Genomic DNA, 6,296 nt, shown 5'->3' with positions numbered 1-6,296 from the left:
CTGATCATCGGTGTGCTGGAAGCTGTCCCTGAATGGACAGAAATAATCCGATTGCTTCAGTGGCACATCACCTCAGCCAGGAACTGCCAGATAAGGATACAGCTTCCTTGTGAATATTCACAATTCATGAGTGTTTCCTTCATTAATGGCGGTATCGGTCAACCAGGCGTCTAATGCAGGCGTCCTCAAACTACGGCCCGCTGAGGACATTTATCCGGTCCGCCATGTGTTATTGCCCCATTTTGTTTTTTACTTCAAAATAAGATATGTGCAGTGTGCATAGGGATTTGTTCATAGTTTTTTTTTTAACTATAGTCCGGCCCTCCAAAGGGTCTGAGGGACAGTGAACTGGCCCCCAGGTTAAAAAGTGTGAGGACCCCTGGGCTAATGGCATGATACAGGGCAAGTGTCATTCAAGCAGCATAAAGTCAACTGCTTCTCTCAGAGGGCGCCCTGAGCTAGTTCTACAGAGAAAGCACGATGGGCATGGTCATTACCCTTCAGTAGATGTCAATCTATTTGAACAAACTAAGCGCGTGTTCCTCCGTGTTACCTTTTCCATTGTGTCGGCCCTAGGGTTTATAGTGGCTCTATTCCCTGTTCATCCTTTTTACTTAAGAAGCCAACCACAGGGACCAGCAGAAGAAAGCCGGGGATATTGGATCCTTTGGAAAATTTAACATGCATACACATTCAGTGGGCCATTTCTTAGAACTCATGGGAGCACACACATTTAACTTCCAAACCATGTTGTTGAGTGGATTCTGATGCACAGCAGCTGTGAACGGCAGAGTGGATGCCCCACAGTGTTTCCAAGACTGCCGTCTTCCCATCAGCAGACTGACTCATCTTTCTCCCGAGGAGCAGCTGGTGGGTGTGAACCACTGGCCTTTCAGTTAGCAGTGGGATGCTTAACATAGCGCCTTACAAAGAATGCCGCAAGCACCAGAGCTTGTGGGTAATGGTGCTGGTGATGATGATGGAAGCGATGGTGATGGCAATAGAAAGACTGCCCTTCCCTTGCCACCGTCTTTGGATTTTTCATCCCTCCACTTGGTCTGATCAGAGGACCAGGCAGGCTTACATCCTGTTGTCCACAGGGTCGCTTTGAGTCAGAACTGACTCGATGGCACCTCACAAAACACCTGGTCCTAAGGAGTCGTGGTGATGTAGTGGTTATGAGTTGCGCTGCTAATGGAAAGATCAACAGTTCGAAACCACTAGCCACTCCTCGAGAGAAAGACAAGCGGTATAGCATTGCGGTCTCAGAAACACACAGGGGCAATTCTGCCTTGTTCTATCTGGTCTCTATGAGCCAGAATGACTCAATGGCAGTGAGTTTGGTTTTTGTGGACACCTGGTCTTTCCTGGTGTGTGTTACACTGTCGTGTTAGATTGACTAGAGAGACAAATCCAGAGACACTCATATATGTGTAAGAGAAAGATTTATATCAAAGAGCAATTGTATATTGAGAAAATATCCCAGCCCAGTCCACATCAAGTCCAAACATCTGATATTAGCTTACAAGCCCAATACTAGTCCATAAATCCCCCTGAAGACTCACGCAGTCACAAGCAATGATGCAAAATGCAGGAAGATCACAGGCTGGTGGGTGCAAAGTCATATGGATCCAATGGCAGTGGAAGCATCTCAGTGCTGGTGTGGGTCTCCACTGGCTCGTCCAGCTTTCGAGTGTGGCTCTGCAAGAGAGGGTGAAGCAGAGAGGGGCTCTGGCAGGTCTCAGCAAGTCTCTGAGAGGCCTGCCAACAGAAAAACAAAGGCAGAGAGAGGGTGGCCAGCCTCCAGAGAGCCATTTATCTCAACTGTCCTCCAATCAAGCTGTGGCCTGATTGACAGGCTAAACTCCACCCCTTCACTCCTAAGACCCTCAAGCTGACACAAGGTTATGTAGCTACCACAACTGTGAGTCTGTAAAGAAGAGGACTGCACTTGCCTCTGGAGTTGACCATGAGAAGTCTATAAACCAAGGGCAGCTTCTTTGTTTCCCTGGGAAGTGCAAACAGCTCATAATGCTGTGATTCCCTTTCTCTTTCATGCCCCTTGCTTCTGACAAATAGAGAATGCTTTGTCAACTTACAAATAAGCGTTTGACCTTCAACCTGCCAGAAATGCATCCTGGTTGCCCCTATGAGCAAACGTGACCTGGCCAGCAAAGTCCTACCCTCATTCTTTTATTAACAACAGAAATGAAAACATTACAGATAAATGAAATGTTTATCTGTAAACATCCAAGAGAAGTAAGGGAAAGGCAGGGGGCGGGGGGCGGTCCAGTTTCAAACTTCACAGTGCTCCCTCATATATTGGTACCTGATGATGCTCTGTTCCAACCAGGAAAGGGCTTTGTACACCTGTATCTTTTTCACACTGTATCTCTCAGCGTCATCCTCCGTACCCAGGCAATTTTAAGGTGACGTCAGCTACATTTCTTGGGCTACCTTTGCTCCGGCGATTGTAGTGGCTGAGCCACGTTCTTCTGCTTCCCAGATGCAGAGTCGCCCAGAAAGAGGAGGGTGCTCGTGTCCACAGTACACACAGTCCTGCTTACAATGCATTTAAGCTACTATGAACCACACTTACTTACAATGGTCTGTTGGGTTGTGGTTTTTTTTTTTTACATCTTATCATTAGTAAAATGAACTACATCAAACTCACTCACTGCCACAGGGTCAGTTCTGTCTCATGGCGACCCTACACGACACGGTAGAACTGGTCCTGTGGGTTTCTCGACTGTCACTCTTTATGGAAGTAGAAAGCCTCGTCTTTCTCCTGTGAAGCAGCTGGTGGTTTTGAACTGCTGATCTTGAGGTTAGCAACCCAATTCCTAACCATTTAGGCCACCAGGTACTGCACACCATGTTAAAATACACCTGTAAGTTGATCTATAATGTTTCTACCCCTCCAAACTAAGGGAGGGTGGGATTTTTAAAGACAGTAAAATGAAAGGCAATAATAATGAACACTAAATAAAAATTTAAAACTGACTTACAACAAAGTAGTTGCAATAGAACCCCGTCGTACGTCAGGGACCACTGTACTAGGCACTTTACATGTTACCTGGGATAAAATTATTAATAAGAACATGTCCTGCCCTTTCTCTATGGAGTCACCGTGGCGGCTGGGACCCCGTACACATACCCGGAAACCTGGCAGGCCTGCAAGGCCCTCATTGCTGCTCAGTACAGTGGGGCCCAGATCCGCATGCTCTCCACGCCACCCCACTTCCACTTTGGCCAAACCAACCGCACTCCCGAATTTCTCTGCACATTCTCTGCTGGCAAAGGCCCAGCGTTCGAATGTGAGGATGGATTCTGTGTGTTTAAGAGCAATGCCATTGCCTACTACAGGAACAATGAGGAGCGACAGGGAAGGACCCCAGAGACAGCAGCCCAGGTGGTGCAGTGGGTGAGCTTCGTAGACAGTGATATAGACCCCCAGCCAGTGCCTGGGTGTTCCCCACCTTGGGCACCATGCATCACAACAAGCAGACCACCGAGAACACCAAGGAGGAGGTGAGGCGAAACCTGGGCCTGCTGGATGCTCACTTGTAAACCATGACTTTCCTGGTGGGTGACCGAGTGACCCTGGCTGACATCACAGTCGTCCCTGGAGCACCCTTGAGCCTTCTTTCCGCCAGGTCTTCGTTCCTCACCTGCATTCACCAGCCCCAATGCCTGGCCGTCTCAGGGGAGGTGGAGCTCTGGGAGAAGATGGCGCAGTTTGACGCTAAAAAGTTTGCCGAGATCCAGCCTAAGAAGGACGCCCCTCGGAAAGAGAAGGCGCCCCGGGAGGAGAAGCAGAAGGCCCAGGCGGAGCGGAAAGAAGAGAAGAAGGAAGAGAAGAAGGCCGCAGCTCCTGCCCCTGAGGAGGAGATGGACAAATACGCACTTTGACAAAGAAGGCTGGTCCCTGTGGTACGCCGGGTACCGCTTCCCTGAGGGGCTGAGCCAGACACTCATGAGCTGCAACCTCATCACTGGAATCTTCCAGCGATTGGACAAGCTGCGGAGGAATGCCTTCGCCAGCGTTATCCTCGTCCGAACCAAGAGCAGCAGCTCTGTTTCGGGGGTTTGGGCCAAGACCTTGTCTTTCCACTGAGTCCAGATTGGCAGGTGGACTATGAGTCGTACGCATGGCGGAAACTGGATCCTGGCAGTGAGGAGACACAGGCGCTGGTCCGAGAGACTTCTCCTGGGTGGGGGGCCTGCCAGCACGTGGGCAAAGCCTTCAACCAGGGCAAGATCTTCAAGTGAATGGCCTGCCGGTGGCCGCCGCCTGCACCTGCCCTGTGGAGCGATGGATGGGGGGATCATTAAAGGAAGCTCTATCAAGAAGCCCATGTTCCTGCATAGGTCCACTGTGACAATGACATCAAGCAGGTATTGATAACATGTGGTAGGGGCACAGAGGAAGAAAGACCCTTCTAGACAGCCATCGGTATCCTCGCTTTCAGATGGAAGTAATGGATCTCCAACAAAGAACTTCACCGTGACTCCAAGTATAGAGTCTCGTGGCCTGTCTCCTTCCAGAATGCTGTGCTGCTTTCAGGGAAAGAGCTGTGCCTCACCCAGTGGAGGTGGAAGGGCTTCAAGTGGAAGGACTTCATTCAAGCCTTGTGGGAGACTCAGTGAACCCGTTCCAGAATGCAGGGAGAATTGGTGTTTCCATTGAGTATCTGATCTCTTCTCTCAACATCAGAACAATTTCGTTTGCGTCTTTATTTAACCTACCCAGGAGCTAAAACCCTTCACGTGACATCCTCCTAATGGACCTTGTAAGGAGCCCTGGTGGCGTAGTCATCTACGAGCTGGCCAGCTAACAGTTTGAACCCCCCAGCCATATTGAGGGAGAAAGATGAGGCTTTCTGTCTCGCAAAGATATACAGCCTGCAAGTAGAAATAAAACGTTATGAAAATGATGATGGCAACAAAGGTACAAATGTGCTTGACACAGTGGGTGGATGTATGGATTGTGATAAGAACTGTAAGAGTCCCCAATAAAATGATTGGGGAAAAAAAAGTTTCACAGCCTCAGAAATCCTATCTAGGGTTGCTAAGAATTGGGGTCGACTCGATGGCAATGGGTTTGGGATTTTCATATGCCTTGTCCCTCTCACTTACTCATGTACACAAATCGCAAACACTTCCGTACGCATCACTCCATAGTGACGCAAAACATTTGCCCGGTGGAAATCAAGTTTCTTACACAGATCTGCATTTGCACCAACATATGAGATGAGATGCAGACAGCTTTTACTCAGGATACACAGGTCTCTTGAAACAGAGAGGAAGTCTGGTCCACAGGCTTGATGCCCAGGAGAGATAATGGAGATATTTCTGGAAAGGTGAGAGGTTGAATGGGAGGCCGAGAAGTAGTGTGGCTAGTCAGCACATGGTTAGTGTTCTAACATTTTAAGATGATAAGGAGTCCCAGTAATTGAATCGCATTGAGTACAGACCACTTGTAAAAACATTAAATATTGCTCTTCTAAGATATAGTAAGCCAAAAGATATCTACATGGAAAGTTCACATGCCATTAGTCAATAACCCAATGTTGACTTTTAATTTAGAAATAACCGACCAAATTGATCCCAGCCTTCCCAACTGCAATATCCCCACTGCTGACTATCTTGCTTTGTTTACCCTGTTATTTTTTTTCTCACTGCTGCTGTTTCTCTTTGATTATTTTATGATCCTCCTGATGGAACTCTCATGGCTCTGCATCTTATCAAGCACATTTTTCTAAACCAAAGTTTTATTTTCTATTTCCATTAAAATGATAGCCTTGCTTTTAATGCTTACCTTGTAGGAAAGGGCACAAATCACAATAGCCCAGTGTTGATTTTCACACAATACACACAGCTGTGTCATTAGCACCCAGATCCAGAAACAAAGCCATGCCAGCACACCAGAAACCCTGCCCCTCTGGCCTCTTCCACAGGCTTTCAGCTCTCTCCCTCCTGCCAACACCAAGCATTAATATTGCTTTTTAAAACCCTTGATATTAGTGGAATTGTATCGTCTCTTTTTGTGTATCTGGCTTCTCTTGCTTATGTTTGGGAGACAACAGCAAAAACTAAATTCACTGCCATCAAGTTGATCCCGACCCCTAGCCATCCTATAAAACAGAGTAGAGCTGCCGCTGTGGATTTCTGATCCTTATGGGCGCAGAAGGCCGCATCTTTCTCTATGGAGCAGTTGGAGATAAGATTGCCTAATAACATCAAACGAATCAAAGACCCACAGTACAGTGGGGCCCAGATCCGCATGCTCTCCA

General features: G+C 47.9%; 1 pseudogene; it reads left to right on the top strand.

Moving 5' to 3' along the window:
* The first annotated feature begins 2,875 nt into the window (after nucleotides 1–2,875).
* Nucleotides 2,876–4,272, top strand: LOC101648877 (annotated as a pseudogene).
* Nucleotides 4,273–6,296: the final 2,024 nt, after the last annotated feature.

Source organism: Echinops telfairi, unplaced genomic scaffold (assembly GCF_000313985.2).
Source record: "Echinops telfairi isolate 266 unplaced genomic scaffold, ASM31398v2 ScPeMD7_23;HRSCAF=83, whole genome shotgun sequence".
In the NCBI taxonomy this organism is placed as follows: Eukaryota; Metazoa; Chordata; class Mammalia; order Afrosoricida; family Tenrecidae; genus Echinops; species Echinops telfairi.
This window is presented reverse-complemented; position numbering and strand designations above follow the sequence as displayed.